Source organism: Macrotis lagotis, chromosome 2 (assembly GCF_037893015.1).
Source record: "Macrotis lagotis isolate mMagLag1 chromosome 2, bilby.v1.9.chrom.fasta, whole genome shotgun sequence".
Taxonomy (NCBI): domain Eukaryota; kingdom Metazoa; phylum Chordata; class Mammalia; order Peramelemorphia; family Peramelidae; genus Macrotis; species Macrotis lagotis.
In genome coordinates, this window is record NC_133659.1 from 268,848,411 (window position 1) to 268,874,054 (window position 25,644).

Sequence of the window (25,644 nt, forward strand, 5' to 3'; positions counted from 1 at the left end):
AACCAACAAGCTCTTCCATTAGACTCCTTTCAGTTCCTTTCTCCCAAAAGCAAATAGCATTTTTGCCTCTGCTGGTTAAATGGATCTCAGAGTCAATTAATTTTTCTTCTTTACCCAATACTTCCCCCAAAATGTTCTGTATTACCATGTCCTTTCCTCCACCTGCCTCAATTCCACAACTTATTTATCTGTCTTCAGTTACTCAATTATTCCTAGAGTTGAGTGCCAGCCTTGGCTGGAGTTCTTGACCTTTCTCAACTCCTTTAACTCTTTACTATATCCCATGAGGACTCTCTCAATATTGGGTTTCCAAGGCTCATAGATTATTTTGTTTTATATTTGAGTTGAAATTATTCCAGATAATTCTCTTTCATGTATAGTTTTTAATTAAATTTTGATTAATATCTTTTTATTATCTGTTTCTTTGTGTATCTCCCCTTTCTCTCTCAGAGAACCATCTTATATTTTGATCTATCTCTTCAGAAAGAAAAAGAACAACAAAACAAAAATTCTGAAAATATATTGTATTCCACAAGAACCTCCCACCTCTTCAAAAGAATCTGAAGATGTGTCTTCTTATACTTCTTTTTTAGAGCTTGTTCTTTGTTATGTTGCAATGTTCATTTTAAATTATTTTCTCGTGGTTATTCTTTCCATTTACTTTGTTGTTATCATTGTGAATATCATTTTGTTGATTCTTCTTACTTCACTCTATATGAAATTCATTGTCTTTCTGTGCTTCTTTTTGTATTCATCATTTCATTGTTTTTCACAGTACAGTAATCCATTACATTCATGACCCAGAATCTGTTTAGTCATTCCCTAAATTCAATGGCCCCATGACTGTCTTTCTCCCTAGCATTTTGATACAAAGCATCACATTGTTTAATCTATGTTCAAATGTTTCTCTTTTAATTTTCTCACTGTAAAAGAGACAGGTTTGGATAATAAAATTTCTTGGGTCCATTGGAATACCATTATTTTGTTATTTATGCTTAATCAATATGGCATGAAAAAATAAAAATTAGCAAAAAAGAAGTTTGACCCAACTTTGATGAGCTGATGTATTATTATACTTTAAAATTTCACAGTTTAAAGTGTGTTTCTAACCTTTCTAAGTTCTCTCAAAAAGCTCTTGAAAGCATAAGAACTGAGTACCAGAAAATCTTTGTACTGGAAGCCTGAGAACATGGTTAAAACTGTGAGCTGAGACAAAGTTTATTCTAGCATCCTGAAGAACTCTATCTTAAAATATGTGAAGAGGCAGAAGGGTCTTCTGAAGCCCATCCTGAAGCAAAATCCCTTCTCTGCCTGGAACCCTCTTAGGTATAGATAACTGGCTACCTTAAGATGACTCTTTCCAATTTTGGACAGTTTTAATTATTAAGAAATTTAATGAAGAGTGATTCAAAATGTCTTTTCCCAATTTCCATCAATGGTTCTAGCTTTGTCCTTTGGGAGACAGAAAGAATGAATCTAATCTCTCATTAATTATTTTGAAAAATTACAAAATTTTTTCTGGACCAGATACTGAAAATACAAAGAGAAATTAAACAATCCTTGTTCTCAAAGAGATTCCTTAGAGTCATTCATTGATTTGAAGAACTTCTCATGTTTTCATGGTTATCATCTACAGTCTTTTCAAATCATCTCAGCCTCTTTAATCAGTTTTTTGTTTTGACTTGGTTTCATTTTTGGTTTCACATCTTCAGCAACTGGCACTTTTGACTCATTGCAAATGCTTATTTTTTATTTTTGTTTTTAGGTTTTTTTGCAAGGCAAATGGTGTTAAGTGGCTTGCCAGAGGCCACACAGCTAGGTAATTATGAAGTATCTGAGGCCAGATTTGAACTCAGATAATCTTGACTCCAGGGCTGGTGCTCTATCCACTGTGCAACCTAGCCACCCCTGCAGATGCTTATTAAATGCTTTTTTTCTTGATTGATGGTTGTGGGATGCCCCTCTCAGCACTGTACTTGCCAGAGTTCTTCTATATAGCACTCTGATATGAATAAAAAACTTAAGAAATTATTCCCAAATATGAATTACTGGGAACCCCAGGAAAAATGTAGGGTTTCAACACTGTATGTCTTATTTCTGAAACACAAAACTGATCTTTAACCCCAGTTATAATACCTGGAAAGAGGCTAATCATCTGGGGAAATTTGTGAGAGAAAAGAAGGAAAGGAAAATAAAAGAGTCTGGAATTAGATTCTATCTCTCCCATACCAAAACTCTAAATATTTATATCCTTCACCTCTATTAAATATTTTGAATATTTTCCTTTTCACTTATTTCTACTAGTTGTTTTAGAAATTCCTCATCACTTTGCATAAAGAAACCTATCTGGTCATCCATTGGGGATTTTATTTACACACAAATAATTCTGTCTTAAACTAATTTTTTATAAAGTAAATCCAGTCATTTTCTACTTTTGAAAAGTTTGGAAAGGCTTGCTAATTTTATCAGTAGGAGTGGCATGTGTCTCAGTGTGTAGATAGAGAAGTAAATAGATAGGTAGACAAACAGATACACACACTTATTTCTGTCACCAAAAGGTGTTGAAATGAATTCCATTTCTGTCTTCCCAGAATTATAAGGAAAACGTTATGGTTTTGCTAAATAATCAAAGTAAAGGGAAAGTCTGAGAGGAATACCCTTAGCTATTTGAATGTATCTAGTTCCTGAATACCTTTGCATTTATATTGCCAGCCCAAAAGAAATAGTCTCTCCTTTCTCCTCTCCAAAAGATACACTATAACATTGAAAGATAGCAATTTGATATTGATACTATCACACATGGTGATGGTGTGGATTAGACAGTATAACTCCAATAGATAGACTTTTCCTCAGGCATTAATAAAAGTTAAAAATCAGGAATTGCACAGAGTTCACCTAATTTCTACTTATTTTTTCAATTTTTAAAAAAATTACATGCAAGGTTTAAATGTTTGTTGATTTTGAGCTAAATGAAATGCAATTATATTAAAAAATAATATAATGACAACCTCTAATGAAATTCTAATAATGGGATAAGATAGAGGTCAACAAAATACAAACTCATAAGTATATGTTAAGTACTGTCTACATGTCGACTATGATCTTTTACAGCATATTTTGACTGAGTTTTTATTTTTAAATTAAAGAGAAATATCTAATTATGCACCCAAGGTCACATATCTGCACAGCTTCCTACTGGTTGCTTGCTATTTGCTCCAATATACTTCAGACTTCTACTAGCACAGTAGGACTTCAAAGCAGTATCAGTATTGCCTATTAAGCAGTTTACTCTTCCAAAGAGAAAGCATTTTATTTGCTGTTTTAACTCTTCCCCCCTTTGTATTTTTTTCCTTGAAGAACTCAAAACCTTTCCTGTGTCTAATAATTGCCTTTCCTGTATTTCTTTTAACCCAAAGAAAAATGTATTTCTTCCCCTGAGGAACTTGGGAACTTCCATTTCTCTTTGCTCCCATTTCTCTTTATCCCCTCCCATTGGCTAACCAAAAGAAATGGTGTCACAGGTTATATTTCCATAGCTAATTTCTCTGACTATTTCCCCTCTCCTCTTTGCTTTTCCACACAAATAGTATCCTAGCAATAATTTAATTTTAAATTTCTAATTAATGAAGAGTTATAAGAAGCTGAATGTCATAAAACAGTATGAAAGTGCAAATAAGTTTTGGATTTAGCTATGGGGTGGGGGAGGGTCAGAAGATCAATTCAATTCTGTCGCTTATTAGTGTAACTGGGTTCAATTTACTCAATACTGAGCCTGTTTTCTCATTTGCAAAATGAGCATAATAATTTTTGCACTGACTTCACATAATTATTGTGAAGAAGTCATCTTGGGAACCATAAAGCACTATTAAAATACGATTTTATTATTATTGCTTTTGACAAAAGGATGCCATTTCATATTGTATTTGGAACATAAAAAAGTGGACATAAATCATCTAATTTTGCTCCTCAGGAAAACCCTGTGACATAGATACTATTATTCCCATTTTACAGATCAAGAAACTTAAGTTTTAAGAGGGTAAATGACTTGGCAAGGGTTGCTCAGCTGGATGGTATCTGAGATGAAATATGAATCCAGGTCTTCCTAATTCCAAATCCCAGGGCTCTTATTTATTATACTTCAAATAACAAAACTGACCTTCCTCTTTCAATTAGAATGGCATTATAATAAGCTGTCAGTGCTTTTTTTCCTTTCTCCATCTCATCTTCTTGCCAATGATTTCTGGGAGCTGAACCTCAAAGCATTTTCAAACAGCACAGTTTTTTGCCAAGTTTTGAAATAGAATTGCTCTCCTCTTCTGAAAATCAATTGCTCTCTTCAACATTCCTTTTATAATTCACTTCAGGGCATTTTTGATACATATACTTCGCATGTATTATTTATTGTCTTTTTCATCTACCTATGTTATTCCCCTCCACCAGATTGTAAGCTCCTTGTGGGCAGGGTCCCTAGCTAATGCTAAATCTATATCATATAGAGTAGTGCACAGTAAAGCTTCCTGAGATTTTTTTAGGTGTTTTTTTTGCAAGGCAGTGGGGTTAAGTGGCTTGCCCAAGGCCACCCAAGGCCACACAACTAGGTAATTATTAAGTGTCTGAGGCTGGATTTGAACTCAAGTACTCCTGACTTCAGGGCTGGTGCTCTATCCATTGTGCCACCTAGCCACCACTGAGATTTTTTTTTGATGGTTTGAGAACATTTCTAGGAAGGAGCAGAAGTATAAACACATTGGGGTAGGAACAGATATAGCTGAGGGGAGTCAGAGTTCAGAGTTGCTAGAGTATAGCCATAGTAAACTGGGAAAAATATTGATTATTAAAAAAAGAAATTGACAAGTCAAAGCCTGAAACACTGATTCCATTTCTTTAATTTGTTCGGGGATCTTTTTTGAGAAAGGTGCCTGCTATTGCTTTTGACCTGCTTAGTGGAGGAATTAGAAGAGGAGGTGGATAATAAGATGCTACTTCATGACACATATATTACAGTAATTCATTTATAGTAAGGGACCTTTGCCAATGATAAATGTATGTTGCAGGTGCAATTATGAATGTACTTGGGGTTTCCAACAATAAAGCTGCCAAAAGGTTGCAGAAAGCAATGGGTGAGAGGGAGGGAGAAGTTCCCTTTAAAGAACTGAACTAACCAAGAATATAATCAGAAATAAGTGCATATCTTTAATGGCGGAGGAGAGTTTTCTATTACTGATGATTGAGGTTTTCTGATAGCAAAATGCCCGGCTTACTTAGGAGATTGCATCCTCCACACTTATTTAGAACCTTGGTTCCATATGCTAGCAAAACTAGAGGAGCCTTGGAAAAATCATCTGACCCAACCCCCCTCACTTTGCAGATGAGGAAACTGGATCTCCAAGGATGAAATGCTTACCCAAGGTCACAGTCAATTAGTAACTGAGCAGGAACTAGAATTCAAGTGTCCCCTGTTCCAGCCCAGAGCTCTTCCCACTTCTCCAACACCATGCAAGATCAAACTGATTCTCAACAACTACCCTGGCTTCTTGCCCTCTTAAACACAGATCACTCTTAAGTTCACTCATCCTCAAATGTTCCTAAAGCCTCTTTTATCCTCTCAAGCATAGATTTTAATCCAAATCTTTGATGCTGTTTTCTTTCTACAATTCTTCATTATTAAGCCCACGCACTTAAGTAGAAAAATATTATGATGAATTGTTTAACCCCTTGTTCTTCCATATAGCTAGAGCCTAATCAGGGGAAATAATGAATCCCTTGAGGTATATTATATAAATTCATAGTAAACAATTCCATTGGACTGGAACCAATTGCCATAATATGTTGTTACTGTTCAGTTGTTTCAGTCACATCCTCCTCTTTGTAACCCCATTTTGAGGGTTTTCTTGGTAAGGATACTAGATTGATTTGGCATTTTCTTTTCCAGATCATTTTGCAGATGAGGAACTGAGGCAGACAAGGTCAAGTGACTTGCCCAGGGCTGCACAGCTAATAAGTCTCTAAGACCAGATTTGAACTCTGGAAAATGAGTCTTCCTGATTCCAAGCTCAGTGCTCTATCCACTATACCACCTAGCTGCACTAATTGCCCTAATTTACATAATTATAATTTCAAATAAATTTGAATACATGCAACCACTTCAGTTGGCTAATTATCCACACTAATTGGAATCTAAGCTGTATTTCCATTCTGATGTGGAATTAGAACAAGATCAACACTAGTATTGTCCTAATCTTCCCACACAGTCCCTGGATTTTTAAAACTTTCACCTATATTGACTACCTAAATAATGTCATCATCTAAATGAGTAAGACAGAAGAGAATTCACCTGAATCAATTGGCAAGCAATATAAAACATACGATTTAGTGACATGAAATAAAAATGCTAAGTGTAGAGCATTGGTAAATTGATTGTGGCTGAAGATCAGAGAAATCTTAGAAAAGAACTTGGATAGAAAGATAGGACAGGCCAAGACTGAAAATGAGTGGGTTGCTTTTTATAAGATTGTGACTGAAGGGGAAAGAATCATGAAGGGAAATCATGCTGATCATATTGGTCTAGCTTTCAGAAAACCATGGCTGGCTTGCAAAGCAGTTGAGTTTGCATGTAGTGGTAACATTTGTTCATATTTATTAAATAGATTCATATTCACTTATAGCTTCTTTTATAATGGTTAACATTTATAAAAGTTTATAAGTTTATAGTTTATAAAAGTTTAAAGTTTATAAAACACTTCCCTCCTAACAGTCCAATGAATCAGAGCAAATATTTCCATTTCCCAGAGAAGGAAATTGATGCTCAGAGCTGCAAAGTCACTTGCTAATTTTCATAAAACTCATAAAATATGAGCAATAAGATTCAAATTTGGATTTTCTAATTTTAAGAATGGTTTTTTTATTTCCTTATAATGGACTGCTTTTCAAGCATTAAAGATTATTTTTGATTTAAGGAAGATTCTTCTAGCAATAATACATTAGATGGGAAATTGGATCCTTGGAATCTAGTGAAGGCATTATTACAATGTTTTTTGAAGAAGTAAAGGGAAAAAGTGCTACATTGAAGTCAAAAGATTTAGGTTCAAGCTCCCATAAGTAACTTTGGATTTACATATTTGATATTTGCAGAACTTTTAGAACTTTGGGAGCTTTAGAACTTTCACAAACATTTTCCTATTTGCTCCTGAGAGCAGACATTAATATCTCTGTTTTGCAGATGGTCAAATTGAGACCTAAATAGTGTAAGTGAAGCGCCATACAAAACTAGAGATACAAACAAAGATGAACCTATTTATAAGGAACTCCTGAATGAGAAATCTCCCTTTACCAAAGCAGATCAGCAGTTTCTCTCCAATTTATAATATTAAAGAGTTTCTTATGATGAGGTTTAATCTTTCTGGCTCCATGGCCAGTTGTCTGGCCATTAAGTTATACTGCTTCCACAAGAAAACAAATAGGAAATAGTGGGAATAATAAGTAAAGTATGTATAATGTTTAAAATGATTTTCAACAATTATCCCATTTATTTGATCCATAAAATAACTGAAATATTGATTCTATTGATTTTGTTCCCATTTTAGAATAACTGCAGTTGAGAAAAGTTAAGCAATTTGCCAAAGTCACTTATATCTGAGGTCAGATTTGAACTTAGGTCTTCCTTCTGGACTCCAAGTTCAGAGTTCTATCTGCTGTCTCATTTTGTCTTTCAGTAGGGGAGCAGAGACTCAAGTTCCATAAAACTATAGTTCAATGTTCTTTCCACTCCAGCATGGTGCTAGATTCTAATCTAGTTGTATGAGTGAGTCAACTAGTCAACTCATTAGTTGGTGTTCAGGCAGCTAGCAGGTCTGCAATTCCTTGCAGTATAATAGACCCCAAAATTAGATAGGTTTTTTCTATCTCTCTCTATGCATGTGTTTATGAGCAAGGGGAAAAAAGGGAAAGAAGGCAGTTTGTTTGAAAGTGATTGAAAGGTGGTGTTTACAGTGAGCTTTTTTCTCCCCTTCCTTTCAGGTTTTTGGCTTGGAGTTTAATAAGCACTTTTTGATCCAAAGGAAGGGCTAAGCAGCTGTTTCAGTTCCAGCCCCCTGCCTGCTGCTTCCCATAGGCTTGGTGTTAAATTGAGTGATGAGGGATTGTTGTTTGCCCTGTTTTCTCCAAGGAGGAGAGGGCTTGTCAGCATTGTACCTCTAACCTAGGTGGGATGGGAGAGCCAGGGAAGGCTGTGAGTGAGATGTGGCTGAAATGTGTTAGATGTCTTGGTGCTAATCAGCTTTTCCTCCTTCCACTCCAGCCAGGGAAGAACATCTGGTGCCTCTTTTAGTTAAAATTTTGCCTGTCCTGGTGAGAACAAAGCCTTTCCATTTTGAGAGGCATCTTCTGGAAAGAGCAATTACTATTTAAAAGAAGGGGGAAGGAACCATAGGGAAAGAATAAAGGGGGGGAGAAATGGACCTGAATATACACTGTCCTTGGCAAAATAAAGTCCTAAAATAAGATCACTTTGAAAGGGAGAAAAATACATCAGTATTTACTAGAAAATAACTCAGATTTGGGAATAAACTAAAAGATCTATTCAGGCCAATATCACAGGTATAATCCTCTGGGAATTTTCTATCAATGAATTTCCATAAATGGTGACAGTTATTTTAATCAAAAGATCTATCATTTGATGTCCCTTTGACCTCTTACCATCTTATTTTTATGCATTTTCTTGACCTTTTCCCTTCCACCTTTTTTCTTCTGCTGACTTTTAGAAATATTATTTGATAAAGAAGCAATGTCAAATAGTAATTATGTGTCGGGAATCAGCAGAAGAAAATAGTATTCATGTACCATAACTTGTTTAGCCATTCCCCAATTGTTGGGCATCTCCTCAATTTCCAATTTTTTGCCACTACAAAAAGAGCTGCTATCAATATTTTAGAACTTGTGGGACTTTTCTTATTTTTTATGATTTCTTCTGGATATAGACCTATAGACCTGGACCTATAGACCTAATTTCTGGTCAAATACTATGATCAGTTTTATTGGTTTTGAGCATAGTTCCATATAGCTCTCCAGAAAGGTTGGGTACATTCCCAACTCCACCAGTAATCCCTCAATGTTCCAATCCTCCCACAACCTCTCCAAAATTGATCATTTTCCCTTGTTTCTCATCTTGACCAATCTGATAGGTGTTGAGTGATATCTCATAATTATTTTAATTTGCATTTCTCTAATCAATAATGATTTGGAGCATTTTTTCATTTGATTTTATATAGCTTTAATTTCTTCATTTGAAAACCCATCTGTTCATAACTTTTGACCATTTATCAATTGGGGAATGACTTGTGATCTTATAAATTTGATGCAATTCTCTATATGTTTTAGGAATGATAGCTTCATCAGAACTCCTAATTGTGAAGATTGTTTCCCAGCTTTCTTCTTTCCTTCTAATTTTGGCAGCCTTGATTTTATTAGTGCAAAATCTTTTTAATTTAATATAGTCAAAATCACTCATTTTGTAGTTTATAATGTACTCTATTTCTTGTTTGGTCATAAATTTGTCTCCTTTCCATAGATCTGATAGATAGGGTAGTTCTTGTTCTATTAATTTATCCATGGTGTCGCCCTTTATATCTAAATCCTGTAGTCATTTTGACTTTATTTTGGTCTAGGGTGTGAGATGTAGGTCTATCCTTAGTTTGTGCCATACTGTTTTCTAATTTTCCCAATAATTTTATTAAATAGCAGGTGATGTCTTTAAGTTTGTCAAACAGTAGATTTGCTGTAGCCATTTACTCTGGTTTTATTTGAACCTATCCTAATCCACTGATCCATGACTCTTTATTTCTTATCCAGTACCAGGCAGTTTTGATGACTGTCACTTTATGGTATAGTTTTAGATCTGGTACAGCTAGGCCACCTTCATTAAATTTTTTTTCATCATTTGCTTCAGATGAATTCTGTTACTATTTTTTCTAGCTCGGTAAAGTAGTTATTTGGTAACTTGATTGGCATGGCACCGAATAAGTAATTTAATTTGGGTAGAATTGTCATTTTTATTATATTAGCTTGACCTAACCATCAACAAATGACATTTCCCCCCAAGTATTTAGATCTGACTTTATTTTAGTGAGAAGTACTTTATAATTGTGTTCATATAGTTTCTGAGTTTTTCTTGGAAGGTAGATTCCTAAGTATTTAATGTTGTCTATAATTACTTTAAGTGGAATTTCTCCTTTGATCACTTGCTTTTGGGTTTTGTTGTTTATATATAGAAATGCTGATGATCCAGGTCTATTTCCAATCATCCTGATTCATATCTGGTCACTGAATCCAGGTAGCTCTAGAGCAGAAAGTAAGACTAGTGACAGTACTTCCTTACTCAAATCCAATTCCTGTGCTTGTCTTGGCATTAACCTACCTGATGTTATGGCCTTTTTTGAAAAAGAAGGACAAACATTATCATTATTATTATTATCATTATCATTATTTATTCTTGTTATTGTTATTATAAATGAGAATAATCATAATTTCACAGGATTGTTATAAATATAATATCAGGTTTTGTAAATCTAAAAATTCATTTTCAATGCCAGCCAAGTAGGAGAAATAACAAATCTCTAGTTCTTTGGTACAGGGGAAGGATTACATATCATGGAATGAGATGATATAGATTAATGTCTTAGATCTGTGGTACATACCTGTGTAATGGTGGACAAATCATTAAATTCCCTTCATAAAATGAAGGGATTAGGTGGAACCATCTTTGCAGCCTCTAACAACTCTTGATCTATGATTTTAATCATGTTAAGGCTTTATTATTTGTATTTTGGGCATTTAATGTTATGTTTAGAGAACCATCTGGTGATCTTGGAAAATCTGAGGTCAAGACCTTCCTAGTACATATACTATCTCAATTATGTGACTTGAGCAAGTCAATTAACCCCCAGTGTTCTACCTAAGTCTTTAAAACAATAAGTAGAAGATGCCAATCTGAAATGGCAGTATGGGTTTCGCCATCTGAAAGCTCCTTACACTAATGAAGTTAGAGATTCAGTACCTATTTCTAATACAATATCAGGCATGGTGAATATGAACCCCTAAAACTGTAAATCTTAAAAATGTAGGGTTAAAACAAAATGCCAGGGGCGGCTAGGTGGCATAGTGGATAAAGCACCTGCCCTGGAGTCAGGAATACCTGGATTCAAATCTGGTCTCAGACACTTAATAATTACCTAGCTGTGTGGCCTTGGGCAAGTCACTTAACCCCATTTGCCTTGCAAAAACCTAAAAAGCAAAACAAAACAAAAAACAAAAAAAACCCCCAAATGCCAGAAAAATAGGTTAGATATGAATTTTTATTCTATGAGATTTACCATAATAGCCACCCTGGAATATTTATCCAAAAACAAAGAAAGAGGGAGAATATTAACCTCCTTGGTGGTCTATGAAGATTGCACAACATTAAGTTGACCAATTTCTCCTCAGAGACTATCATCCTTATACAATATTATTTGATGAACTGTTATCTCTTTTTGGACTTTAAACATCATGAGGGCAAGACAAGTTTTCCAATTTCCTGATCATTATCTTGCTGAATTTGCAATTAACCTAGTGGGGAGATATCCACAGGTCATGACTTCTCCCCTAATGGCAAAGGTGACAGAGATGAAAAGATTGAGTACTGTCAAAAGAAAATCAACTTTTCTTTTTAAACTAGGAATATAATTTAGAAACCTACTATACTTTGATGTGATTAAGAGTTGGAGTCCTTTGCTGAATTTTCTCTCCTCTTCATATTGTCTCTACTGTATTTTTCTTTTCTTCTTCTGCCAGGATACTGTGAACATTATGGTACAGTATAACTTCAAAAGCTTCCACCCTACCAGATGATGGTGCTACCACTCCAAGGCTCTGGGAGGCCTGTCATTAGGTCATGCTGCCCATTTAGCAGATGGGAAATGAGGCTCAGGTTGGGGCAACCATTGTCCACAATCACACAGGTTGTCCATTGTTAGAGGCAGAGGGTGTGTTCAGCTGAAGAGTTAGCACCCTCTCCCTTACATCAGAAAATGGGGTCCCCAAGGCCCCTTGAGGCTCCCACAGACCTTCATGGTCCATCTGTGAAATGGAGAGGCTCAATGAGGTGATCTCAGAGCACCTTCCAGCCTCGTCATTGGACGAAGATGTGCATCAATCAGTCTTCCTGTGGAGTCCACCTGGGTCCTAATAGAAGCTGTTCTTCGCCATCCTTCTCCCCCCCCCCCCCCCCCCCCCCCCCCGTACAAGAAAGAAAGGAAAAAGAAAACATTTATAGAAAAAAAATATACTTTATATTATGGTAAAAAAAAGGTTTCCACCATTTTAAAATAAATGGTTAGGAAAGCTCCTACTTGAATTAAGCTTAGTTCACAGAATTTGGTAGCTGATAAATATTTGATTCAAATTTGCTCTCTCTCTCTCTCTCTATCTATCTATCTATCTATCTTCTTATTGGAAGAAAGTAAGTAAAGTTTCAGACCCTCATGGCTTAATATAGTAAAAACTCATCCTTAGAATCAAGACATGATTCAAGTTTGGGACCTGAAAATTACCAGTGTGTCAACCATTGATACAATCATTTTCAATTCCGTCAGCCAAGCCTGGACTGTCAAATGTTTAATATTAATTGAGCACTTGTGTGTGTATGTGTGTGTGTGTGTGTGTGTGTGTGTGTGTGTGTGTGTATTTGTGTGTGTGTGTGTGTGTGTGTTCATTACATAGCAGATAGAATAAAAGCCTTTTACACCTGTGGGGTGACTACTTCCTTCCACAAGGAAGTCCATGAAAGCAGTTTACACTATAGTGTGGACAGGGAGGCAGACTTGCACTTTCTCTTTTGACACTCAATTAAAATTGGAGTGTTCTGTTCACAGCTAGGCTTTTTCCTATCTTCAGTCAGAATGTCTACTTACAACCTCTTCAATGGGGTTGCTGTGGTTTTTAAATAATGCCAAGTAATTATTTCACCTTTGAATGTTGGCTTGACTCAATGCTTGCTCTGACATCTTTTATTGACCATTTATAGTCCAATGGAAATAAAAACATGGGGAACCTTATTGAACTGCTGATAAAAAGGTCAAATAGTAAGAATGGAGGAGAATGAGTCTCTCTAGAGGGATTCATCAAATTTCAGAACAAGCAAGCTACAGTTAGCTTACTAGTTTAACTAAAATGGCCCAAGAAGAAGATGGTTAAATAAAAATAGGAGGAACTTTGGTAATATGTACCATTACAGCTTTAAACTAAATACCTTTGGTCATGGGAAGGATGCTACGAATTCCTTTATAAGCAGAAGAATAAAAAGTTCATAGAATGGAAAATGGAGTAGTTGGGTGGTACAGTGGATAAAGTACTGGGCTTGGAATCAAGAAGACTCATCTGAATGAGTCCAGCCTCACATACTTTAATAGTATGTGACCCTAAGCTAGTCACTTGACCCTATTTGTCTCAGTTTCCTCATCTGTAAAAAGAACTGGAGAAGGAAATGGCAAATCACTCCTGTATCTTTGCCAATAAAACTCCAAAATGGGATCACAAAGAGTCAAACATAATTGAACAACAATAGAGTGGAGCAAGTGAAAAAGACCACTGTGGGGTTTCTTTGTCCAATGTTATTATTTAATGTGAAGAAATCAGGAATGTAATTAAGGACATAAAGCAGAATCAAGAATAAAGCCCAGTCACAGGACTCCAACTTACTAATAAGGGTCATAGGCTTAAGGATAAGTTAAGCAACCATTTAATAGTTTAAAATCCTGTTTGTAAGTGAAGGAAAAAGGACCTAGAGGAGTCATGACTTATAAAATGTCATACAGATGATCAGCAGTAGAACTTTGTAGAATCCCCTCCCTTATGTTTCACAGGAGAGAGTTGGAGGGGTGGGAGACAAAGAAGACAAATGCTCCAAGTGCTCTGTTTATTGACCAAAACACTGGTGCTTAAATACTTTCCCACTCTTTCATCCACTCCCGTTCTCGTGGCAGTTAGTAAAACAAGGTTCTGATACTCAAAGGCACAAGGTCATGATTATCTACAATATTCCTACACAAAACAGTCCCCAACATATCCCCCTTTTTGTTTTTGAAACAAAATTATTACATAATGAATGCCACATAAGTTGTTAAACAAAAGTTCAAAAATAGTATTCACAAATGTCAATTTAAAAACAACCCAATATTCCCAAATTTCTTGAAATATATTTTATCCTCAAATTACAAATCAAGATTACAAAGTTTTTTCTTTCACCAACAAAAAACCTTTCAAAGCAATCAAATTCAAAACCCAAACTAAAAGGAGTAACTTTTAACTCAGACATTCATTTAACTGTTTCAGATCTGAATTACACACACATACATACACACATACACACACACACACACACACACACACACACACACACACACAGGACTTCAGATAATAACATGAACACAGAAACATCTCTCTTGTATCACATTTACCAAGTTGAGACTGTGAGACTGATACTCTGGTCAGTACTGGATCTCAGAATATAGAAACATTTTCCCACCTCTCCAGGCTAGTAGAGAGATGTAAAATGACCTATAGATGTTTAAATACACACATACCCACATAACCAATCAAGACTGGTCAACAGAAATTGACTTCATTTGAAAGACAAAATCCAAATTTCCCAATCCCAGAAAAAAATCTTCTTCTCCTTTTTTCTTAACTAATTGAACCACAAAGCTTCCCAATCAATAACCCATAGAAAAACAGTCATTGCCCAAACCTCCCCTCCTTCTCAAACCAGGAAGAAGGCATGGAGGTCCCTTGATTTCTAAAATAAGTTTTTGGAAGGGTCTTGTCATTGTAGAAAAGCCGACATTCCATCTGAGACATAAGCCTGAGTTTTAAAGTTTCAAAAAGGAAGATTTCCCTTCTCCCTCCCCCCTTCCTCTGCAGAGGGTGGGAGCTGCAAAGAATGAGAGAGAGCATTTGAAATCACCAAAGGGCTAACACCAGTACAACCTGGAGTTGCCACACCTTTTGAACAGTTGACATCACCATAACAAACCATTCAGCAGCATATGACACTCACTCTCAACACAGGAAGCAAACAATTCACAGCCCTCTGCTGCTGGAACAAGGATCTCAAAGCTGGGAGCTGCAGACTGAAAAGTGAAACTCTCTGTATTTGTCTTCAGCATCAGGGTCTGCATCCAAGTGTGCATCAATGTCCGGTTCTATGTTGAGGTCTTTGGCAATGATGAAGTCTCTAACGTTGCCTGTAGGTTTAGGGGTTTGGAACATGCTTAATGTACATAGCTCAGTCAGGACAGCAGCCAAGGTCAAAAGAAGCAACAAGCAGGTCCTCTGCATCCAGTTCATTGTACTGGTATGGACTCCTGCTGAGCAAGAAGCTTCATCCAATATGGCACTGCCTCAGAGATTCCACTTTCACGATTCCTCAATATTGACTCCTTAGCACTTTCACAGGCTGTGGGGCTGGTGCTAGGCCACAGACTGCTGCTTGAGGAAGCTCTGTCCCCCTGTAGCACTGCCTTGGAGACTTCACTTCCCAACTCAACAGCAGCCCTAATCAGAAAATCTCTGCTAATTCTAACCTCTAATTGATATATCTCTTCCCCATAATATTATAGGGAGTCCTTCAACTATGAAAGGAGTGACAGTCCTGCTTTATCTTCTTTTCTCCATTTCAAGAGTTGACAAGAAATTTCTGTTTCCTGTTGACCCCCAATGCCTACTAGGTTAGTATCAGCAAGCTGCTTAGGCCAAACATGGGGCCATTTTTGTGTGGCAAACACAGTCTAATCTGCCCCAGTGTCAAGCCTAGGAAAGCAATTCCTTCTACTTGGATAACACAAAGAAGTTTTTCTGAAGAAATCATGGCTGTCAACATAATTTCATTATGGTTTCTCTATTTTGACCCCCTTTTCAACTCATTTTCCTGCTTATTTATACCAGATCTTGAAAGAAACATGTAACTGAGCTATGCATTGGTTCTCATTTATGTAGCAATCATCATCATTAGCATTCATTATTGAGATAGAGAAAATTTCCCCACTCACGTACTTTACTAAAGGTATTATGTGAGTATACTCTGGATTTAGTGGAGCCAAAATGATTGCAAACTCCTCATCTATTAATCGTAAAGGGTGAATAGGCACTTTAGTAGAAGCATGGGGAGGAACCCTAAATTTCCCAGCACTTTTGACAAGTCAATAGTTTGATATGGGTCAGCTTGCTGTCAAAGCTACATACTGGTTTTTCCATTCTATCTCCTGCTGGTCCTGAACTGCCATACCTCATGATTATTTTTGAGGGGCCCCTGGAAGAGGGCCCCTTTCTCCATTTAAATTCCCTTGTCTACATTCTGATGCCCATTGTCCTGTCTTTTCATATTTTGGGCATGGAGTTTTAGGATGATGTTCCCTGTCCTTTCTGGGTTTAGCTCCTTGGGCACTCCAACAATTTTTCTTTAAATGTCTAGGTTTTCCACAAACAAAGCAAGTCTGTTTCTCTTTATTTCCAATACGCATATTAGCAAATGCCTCTGTCATTAATTCTGCATGATACACCTGAAACCCTACTCTGTCACATCTTTGAATCATTTCCTCAATGGTGGCATCCCTTCTTAAGCCAATCATTGCTTTCTGACAGTCAGCATTTGCATAGATCATGCTAATTGTTTTATTAATACATCTGTTCCTGCTACATCTCCTAAAGTTTTTCCTACTGGCTCCTGTAACTGGGCAAAGGAATCTACAAAAGCCTCATCATTTCTTTGTCTAATAAGTGCAAATGGTTCTTTTTTATCATTTTGTATTGGAATATGTCCCCAGGCATTCCTTATACAGGTAGCAATTCTTTCTTATATAATTGGTCTGCATTGTTGAAAAATTGACCTGTGCCACTCATGATATGTGGTGGCATTGGGACCTTGTGCATGCCTTAAAGTCATCTGTCTACATTGCTCTATAAACTCCATCATCCAAAAAACAGATTGTCTGGTCGACAAACATGCTCTAACTATCTGCTTCCAATCATTGGGTGTTAATATGGAGTATGCAAGAATATTGTAGCCAGACAAAAGGTGTAGCTGGACAAAAGGTGATCTTGCCCTGTATGCCCCTACTGATTTCTTTAAAACCTTAACTGCTTTTATATCTAGTGCCTTATGTCTTCACCTAAGGTTTCCTGGATTAAAAGGATCTGGTTCCTCAATAACAGGATATGACTGAAACTCAGTTCCTAGATCCATCAAACTTTATCCCTGATCTTTCACTTTTTTGCACTCTAGCACTACTGAAATCTCCTCCCTAGGTGTTGTAGGGCTGATCCTAGGCTTTTTCTTGACAGTACTTTATTTCTTCTGCCTCAGGCCATGGAGGCAAATGTACTTTCACCTTACCTTTGCTTTCCTTCATACTTCCTTGTTCCAATTTCCTTAACATCAGCTCCATGGTAAACTTGTTTCCTTCTCCAGAGTCCTCTGCTCTGGGATATTGCCTGGTTCTCTTGCTTGTATTTGCTATGCCCTTCTGGACTTTACTCAGATAACACTGCCTTTATTGTCCCTGTTCAGGTGCCAATATGTAGAATACCTTTCCTAGACTCTTATGTGGAGTCCCACTTCTGGACTCCCTTATCCTTTTCAGGCAAGAGTTGGAGAGTTGGGAGACAAGGAAAACAAATACTCCAAGTGTTCTGTTTATTCACCAAAACACTGGTGCTTAAATACTTTTCCATTCTCTCTCATCCATTCCCATTTCCATGGCAGTTAGTAAAATAAGGTTCTGATGCTCAAAGGCACCAGGTGATGATAATCTACAATATTCCCACACACGCAACAGTCTCCAACAGAACCTAGATTCAACTCCAGATTCTCTGGCCTTCAAGGCACTCAAGTTTCATGTGACTTTTGAGAATAGAGATTTGTTTATTTTCTGTATATATATATATATTCAATACCTCACACATAGTAGAAACTTAATATTTGTTGAATTTGATTGAATCAATTTGAATTTGTGTGGTTTCGAAAGGATAATATTCTAGGGATAATTACTTAAGATAAACACAGACAAATCAAAGAATTGAGTAAATGATAAACACCACTATGTTGAACCTAAAATACTAATAATTATGATGATGATAGTAAATGACTAATACACTGCCAGAAGGCTATCTAATATGACATATATTGTGAAATTATAGTAAACAAGTTTGTCACAGAGAAGATTTTGCTAAATATCTATGACAGTGGCACCAAAATTAGGTTTGAATCATCTCTTCCATTTTGAATTCTTTTCTGTCCTTTGCAGCTAACTCTTGTCATTCTGTTTTTAACTATTTCTTCTCAAACCAGTCCTTAATTTCTATTGGATCTTCCTCATCATACCTAAAACACTTCAACAGTCTCTCTGTTTCCTGTCCTCTCTGGTCCCTCCTAATTTTGCATTACTACTAAATTTATAGTTTTGAAATAGTTTTCATCAAGTCAATCATTTTCCCAAGAACTCACTATCACAATTTATATTTTTAATGTAAAATCTGAAGCAGGCTGATTTTAACACTTTTCACCATCTAACTCACCCCTCTATTTAATTAAACTTATTGTTTAACATTATTTTTTTTTACTCCATGGTACCTTTTTGGTGAGGAAAGCAAGGAAGTATGTTGTTGCTTACATATGATTAATTTACATAATATGCCCTGGGACCTTAAGAGATAAAGTTGAGAGGCAGTTGCTGTAGTCCAGGGGCACCTTGAGATCGAAAGTGTAGACCTTTGATAATTTATGTAAGTTTAGATACTTTTCCCTTAAAAGGCATGTAAGCAGGGGCAGCTAGGTGGCATAGTGGATGAAGCACCGGCCTTGGAGTCAGGAGTACCTGGGTTCAAATCCAGTCTCAGACACTTAATAATTACCTAGCTGTGTGGCCTTGGGCAAGCCACTTAACCCCATTGCCTTGCAAAAAAAAAAAGGCATCTAAGCAACCTTTAAGACTTGGTTGGTTCATGGAACTTCTACTTGAAATGTTGAGGAAATTTCTGATCAATTAAGGCATTGAAAAATAAAAAAACAAACAACAGTTCACAAAGAGTAAAAGTTCTTCAGTCTTGATGGATATCTGGTTATTGTGAAAATTAAAACACCTTTCTGACACAACACACATTTCCAACCAAATGTATTTTCTCATGAAGTTCCTAATGGGTTTTATCTACCCAAATCTTATTACTACCTTGTTGAACATCACTTCCATGTTGTTGAATAAGATTCTCTTTTAAATTTGTTGGATGTTCTTTAACTATCTGATTTTGTTACAATCTCAAACCTTAATTCCTGGATCTGACTAATTTGGATTGGTAGAGCAAGTTTTCTTCCTGGGAGTTTTCTCTACTAATGAAATCAATGGTCCTATCCAAAAAGTAAAGACATTTAAAAATTTCTGAAATGCTAAACACACATTACTTATCTTATTTGAGACTCACAGGAACCCTGAGATAAATACTGCAGATATTAATCCCATTTTACATTTTATGTGAAGAAACTAAGGCTTAAAGATTAACTGCAGGCACATACCAGTAAGTAAGTAAGGATGACCCAGGTCATCATAACTGCAATTCAGCATTCTTATCTACCTTGTATTCCCTGTTCCTTCTTATTATCAAAACTCCTTTAGGTTTTCTTCTCTTCAGGCTATTTCCTCAAATATGTTCGATCAATCAGTTTGTGACATGATCACCAGTCTCTTTCATCCTAGTCATCTTCCAATTAATGTTCTCCAAATTGTCAATTCCCTTGCTAAAATTTGTTACCCAGAAGGGTCCCCAATTTTGAGAGTCCAGCAAACAAATTTCAAACTAACAGACACATGGATTGATTTTCTGAGGGTCTTGGATTTAAAAAAAAATCTTCATATTGAAGTTATAAATTACACTAGAAAATTCTCATTGTGGAATCTTTGGGGGTTTTAACTTACTTTAATTATTAAAAACATAACACTGAGGTTTTTTTTTCTTCCAACTAACCTTTCCTCTGACACATAATGATAAATGTGATTGTAAATGGGACTTCTTATTGGAAGTTCAAGTCAAGAAAAGAGTGACAACCCCTGAATTGAACCTGAGCATCTAGATATTGAATTCAGTGAGAGTAAGCACCCAGACAACAATCTACCATTACTCTTTTATTGTTACTATAGAAAAATATAGTCACATAAACATTCATGGATACATGAACCTCAAAGGTGGGGGGGATAGCTTCCTATTGCATCTCTGTTCCTCATAAGAAGCTCCTAAAGGTCTGATGGATAGCAGTCTGCATGGAAATAATGACCCACCCATGTTGTAAAAGCCTCTACTCTCTTTTTGACTGAGTTCATTCCCTTCTCATTTTGAATGAATCCAACACTGATCAGGCAACTGTCAAAAGAAAATTATGAAACTACCCATGTGTTACTGGTCTTAACTTTCTCTTTACAAATTTGTTTTCCTACTTCAAATAATTATATTGTAAATAGATAACTAATCTTCAAGTATTTCCTCATCCTGATCCTGTTATTAAGTAGTCCTTTTACCATGATTACCATATTCTACCTATCCTCTTAAATTATGGTGGCCCCACCCTAAGCCAAAGGGCAGTGGTAATGATGAAGATGAAAGGCTACCTAAAGGATAACATAGCTTTGGCATGATGTTTGTAATTTGCCTCTCAGTGGGAGGCATCCTGGAGGTAGAACTAAATCTTACATCTAATCCCTTGTCTCTTTGGGTCCCTGGTCATTGCTCTATTGTTACCTACTTTGTATTTTAATCCAGGAATTTTCCATGATAATCAACTAATTTATGTTTTTCTTCATGCATATTTCTTTCAACTCTGATTATGTATCATCAGTTTAACATTCCCCTTATAATATGGGAGCACTTTTCTCATAACCCCCTTGATGTGATGTCAGTATGGACTGGATTTACCTAAACAATCCTACTGGGAACGAAAATTGTAATTTAATGGTATCTACCATGTGACTTATTGAAGGGGTTGGATAGGAATGCTTCCAATCCCAAGGGCCACCAAAAATAGACTGCACTCCAAAGTGGTGACTGCCAAAATGATAAGGAAGGGTCAGTATCCATTTTATTATATTCATAAGGATATTCTCCTTTATGTCTTCTCTTTAATTTCAGAGGATTCAATTCAAATATGTGAATAAAATGTGAGATGACATTTTTAGGTTATATGGTGTAATTATGCCAAATCTTACATAACTTTGGCAGCAAAGTATGTCCTTCTTTCTGCAGAAAATGCAAAAGGGAGAAGAATTTGATTAGTGAGGTCAGTGGTTGATGTACTATGATTCCTGTACCAGAGTAGGGATACAACCCTGTTGGGATGTATTGTTTTTCATAGTCTACAAGAAGGAGACTGATGCATTTCACTTGCCAGTTATGAGTAGTTTTATATCATCTGGGTTTATTAGTTTTTAAGATTTGATTGTATTGCTTGGCATTCAGGGCAAATATTAGTCATGTTAGCATCATCTATTACAGCAACAACAATGATAAACAACAACAACCACAATGTTGACTACTATTTGCCAGGCAGCAGGCACTTCAAAAATATGATTTAATTTCATCATCACAACAACGAGTGTGGGTGCTATTATTATCTGAATTTTATGATTGAGGAAAATGAGGCAAACAGAAGTTACCCAGGGTTACAGAGCTAATAAATTTCCTATTTAATCTGAAGTCATCCTGACTCCAGGCCAGGTATTCTATCCACTGCACCATCTTATTAAAAAAAAAATCTTGTGCTCTCATAGCCACTGGAGTGGGGGCATCCCATTTGCTCTGGTTTCAGTGAATCCAGGACCCACTTCAAAACTATTATGAATGTGGAGATGGCATTCTCATTTTACACTGAATTAATATGGTCTCTTTCAAGTGTTATGCATTAATGTGATCCACTTTGAGAGTGATTTTATCATCTGCTGCTTCCAAGTTCTACCACTTATCTGGGGCCTTCAGCAGTTTCCTTTTCATACTTATTACTTCATGATTACCTATTCAATTTAGGTCTCAAAGGCATGTTCAAACCAATAAGCTTCAAGAATCTCTGCTCCCTGAAATAATCAGCTGAGTTTTGTATTCACTGTGGTCTATTCCTATGGTTTTTGAATGTTGAGCCCCCTTTTCATATCTCATTGTCATAAAGTAAACCCTTTGTTGGTCTTTGGGAGTATAGGTCTTCAAAGAACATGGTCTATTAGGTTAATGGTGGGATCAGAAGATTCATAGTTTCTACTTGGAGACTTTTTAGTCAGTTGGAATTGCTATTTTGATCCTTCTAGTATAGAAATTTTGAACCAGAGGACTACAAGATATCCTTGAGTCAAGTTTTTCATGGTGACCAAGACCTACTATACTAAGATGACAAACAACTGCAGTAACAGCAGTGGCAACACTGTAGCATCACCAATAATGATTAATATCAAGCACTTGATGGTTTGCAAAGTATCTTAGTTTAACTTCATAATAACTCTGTGAGATGGATATTATTATCATCTCCCTTTAATAGATAAGGAAACTGAGGCTAAAAATGTCAAATAACTTTTCCAGGGTCACATACTTAGCAAACATCCAAGACAGAATTCAGATTCTGTTCTCTTTATCTTCAGTTCAGTATTCAGACCATTATGCCACCCAGCTGCCTCAACATGATAGGGATTATATCTAAGGCAGTATATTAGATGTCTGCCTCAGGGAACTTCTAATTCCAAAACCAATCACTTATTCTGCTTGCCTTGTGGAAAAGGCAGATAACATGAATCATGTACCAAAGGTATCATGGTTTTAACATATTCTAAAGTAATAGCATGCTTGGATATCCAGGAAATTTGAAAAGCTTTCAAAATCATTTGTCATATTGATATTAGCAGGATACCCAAAAGAGAGATGTGGGACCTCCAAACTGTAAAAGCCACACTAACCACAGAACTTTTTTTATTGGTAATTATGGTGAGTGTTATCATTTGTTATCAACAGTATACAATGAGAACTCATTGAATGTCCAGGAATTTCACTGAGGTTGCTAGATCTCTTTGGAATTTGTCTCAAATGATAGACCGACCCCAATGATAGAAATAGTTTATCATCAACTTGATCAGTTTATCAATACCTCAGGCATGAGAGCATTCAAATATTAATGAGTTAAGGAACCTGTTGGGTGAAGTGAAGTGCTAGATTTTGTCAGTTAACAAGAAAATTGTAGCCCTGTCACAACTCTGAGAAGACCCTCTCAAGGGATAGAAAATTGGTTTTGATTGTCCTTAGCTTTGGGGATTAAGACAAAGACCCAATACAGGGCCTATTAGGTCAATGGTGGGATCAGAAGATTTAGTTTCTACTTGGAGACAGTTTTAGTCAGTTGGAATTGCTATCTTGATGATGCTAGTATAGAAATTTTGAACCAGAGGACTACAAGATATCCTTGAGTCAAGTTTTTCAATTTGAGTTTATATACCTTCTCTACAGTATTAAATTATATCTGTGAGAGATATGAGTATCTCTCATAGGTTACATATGCAGGTTGGTGCCTTACAAATATGTCATTTTAGAGTTGAAGCTTCATAGTTATTTTAACTTTCAATTCTCTTATTTATTAGTGATTTGGAACATTTTGTTTATCTCACATCTATTTTCTCATTAAAGCTTCCTGTGAGGTTGGAAAATAAATTAGGAAACTTGGTTCCATAAAAGTTAATGATGTTCCTAAAGCTGATTTTGGCTATAAAATAATTAACCTTAATCAAGACCAAGAGTCTACAGAGTTGGAAATTCCTAAAGTTTGAAAGAACTTAGAAATTACTTCATTCAACTTATTATCAATGAAGAAATCCTTATAAAACTCTAAGCCTCTGCTTAACCACTTTTAGAAACAAGGAACTCTATCTCATGAAGTTATTTCTTCTATTTTTAGACAGTTCTAAATGTTAGAACACCCTTCCTTATACTGAATTGGAACTAGCTCCTTGCAACTTCTACTTAGTCATCTTATTTTTGCCCTGTAGAGTTGCAAAAATTAAGAGTTATCCTTCTTTCACATTGGTCTTTCAAATATTTGAAGAAAAGTGACACTTCTCCTGTGGAGCTAGGTGGTCTCATACTGCATAGAGAACTGGCTTGGGTTCAAATTCAGCCTCAGTAATTTACTAACTTTGTGAACCTGACATGTCATTTTGCCTTGTGTGCCTCACTTTCCTTAAGTATAAAGTGAGAAGAGAATGGCAAGTCAGTCTAATATTTTGCCAAGAATGCCCAAAAGAGATCATAAAGAGTTAGCCATGACTGAAAAAATGACTAAAGCATGATTTTCTCCTAACTTTTTCTCTCAATTTCATTATAATTCATCAATTTCTTCAACTATTCCTGCAATGGTCCTTATTCTATACCATTCCTTTTCCTTCCCTGGTTATGCTTGTTTGTTAATATTCCCCTTAAATATGGCATCCATAATGAAAAACAATACATCAGGTATGATTTAACTAGCTTTGATTCTGGGGACATAGTCTTAAGTGCTCTTAATCTGTATATTATATTTCCATTAATATAATCTGGGATATTAGTTTTTAGGGTCACCTCTTTTCTCTCTTCACCTCTGATTTCTAGTCGGTTACCAAAATTTGCCAATTGCACCTCCCTAAAATCTTTCAAGTTTTTCCCTTGCTACCTTTCCAAGTATAGATCTCCCTATTACCTATCTGGGTCATAGATTTATAGTGAGCAAGACCATAGAGAATCACCTAATTTAATGACAGGTGAGGAAACTGGAGAGTAGAGATTTTGAGTGACTTGTCCAGGGTATCACATAGTAAGAGACAGAGGCAGAATTTGAATCTGGATGACTCAAATCTGGAACTTTTTCAATTGCATCATTTTCATTTTTCAGTTTTAAAAATTCTTTCAATTGTATGGATAGCTTTCGTTTTCTATAATCTTAATTTCCCAACATTTCCATTCCTTCTCTCCCCTATTTAGCAAAAAAATAAAAGAGAGAGGGAAAGCACTTCAGATAAACCAACCAATCCATCTATCAGGAGTAATAATAAATGGAATAATTCACATCCACAGCCTCCCACTTCTGTGAGGGAGTTCATCCTCTCAAGACTTCTCTACATCCAAGTTGGTCCATTGTAATTCCACAATGTTCAGTTTCATTTTTGCCCTTTTATATTGATTTCATAATTGTTTTACATTTCTTCTTTTACATTGCTATCATAATTGTTTATCTCGTTTCCTAAGTTGGCTTACTTCACTCTGTATCAGTTCATATAAAACTTCCCTTACTTTTCTGAATATTCCATATTCATCAATTCATTTCATGTAGCATATGAATGAATTACAACTTGTTTTGAGCATCTATCCAACCACTGAGCATCTAAATTGCTTCAACACTTTTAATAGCTGACTCTCCCTCTGCCAAACCATATCACTGCTAAATTTATCTTCCATAAAAAATGCTTCTGGCATGTCATTTCTCTGCTCAATTTTTTTTCTAAATTCACTATTGTCCTCCTAGTGAAAACAAAATGACATTTCCTCTTATAGTGGTAGTTCAACTGGAATACTTCC